Here is a 1,330-nt window from a genome sequence, read left to right on the forward strand (position 1 = left end):
TTGCATCCCACCTCCACGCGCCATCTTCTTTGAAGGGTTGCCGTGCCTCAGGGTGCTCTGGGCCGCAAGGAATAGACCAGGGCTCACCACCAGCATCCAGGCCCCTGGCCCTGGCCACCCTCTGGTGCTGGCTTCTCCTGGGCGGAGGCCATGGTGCCTCTGGTGTAGACATGCAGCTCCCGACACTGGTGACCCTGACAGCTGTGGTCACAAGCACAGTGGGGACACATCTCCTCCTGTGCCTCCTTCCAGAAGCCACCAGAAGATTTATTCTCAAATGGCCAAAATATGATCTCAGGCCCATGCCCTAGCAGGAAAAATGTATAAAGATGGACATGGGACACTTCACCTGTAGATTGGGGAGCAGGTGGTAAGAAGAAAGAAGGCCCAGGGAGGGTGGCTAGTAAATGGATAGCCAACCATCTCTGGACCTAAGGACATGGCCCTGTGACAGTGGGAAGCTGAGACCCCCACCTCCTAGGGAAGAAGTATCCTGGGAATTAGGATGGAGTGGGTGACATACACTTCTGAATCCCTTAAGTATCCAAACCCAGTTATGCCTCTAAATCAGGAGCTCTTTCCACCACTTAAAGTCAGCTGCTTCACTCAATAAGAAGTTAATTAATACTAATATCATACACTTTACTTAATGAAACACATTTCCAGCCCAGTACATTTTATGGTTTTAATAACCAAAGTTCCAGAGCTAACAGGAGAATCTAAATTAAGAACACAACTATTTAATTGATTAAAGTTGATTTTGAGCGACTGAAGATTTCTTATTCATGAGCGTAACTGGCATGGTGTGTGAGGCTAGTGACTCTGTGCTTTTAAGGCAGCATCTTAACATTAGTGCTCAAACCGTTAAGACCAGAAACCACTTACTTAGTCAGCATTCATTCTTTAAGAGGATTAATCTGCCTGCAAGTGGTGTGAGGCTCACAGAAAATAGAACAGCTAATCCTGGAGACGTGCTTGATGATGATTCAAAACCAGCCCTTGCTGGTGACAAGAAACGCCATTCAGGTGGACAGGGATCAAGGGAGTAGTGTTGGCCTCCATCTGGGGCTGGGGCTCCTGTTGGACACGTGTGAAAGTCTCAACTGTACGCAGGAGAATTGTGTTTTATGATCATGCAAAGTCTTTCTTCTTTGTGCAGAGCTAAGGATCAACCAGGGTCATTATTGTTTAGAACTCAAAAGATTGAAAGACTGAGGGACCCCGTGACAGATTTTTTCCAGGAGAAACTCCTTATTTCCTCTCTTCTTCCTCTTAATTTTTATTTCACTTTCTGCTCCTTTTTCAGTGTCCTTTAAAACAAGCCGTGTTT

Source organism: Bison bison, unplaced genomic scaffold, assembly GCF_000754665.1.
Source record: "Bison bison bison isolate TAMUID 2011002044 unplaced genomic scaffold, Bison_UMD1.0 scf7180017864522, whole genome shotgun sequence".
NCBI lineage: Eukaryota > Metazoa > Chordata > Mammalia > Artiodactyla > Bovidae > Bison > Bison bison.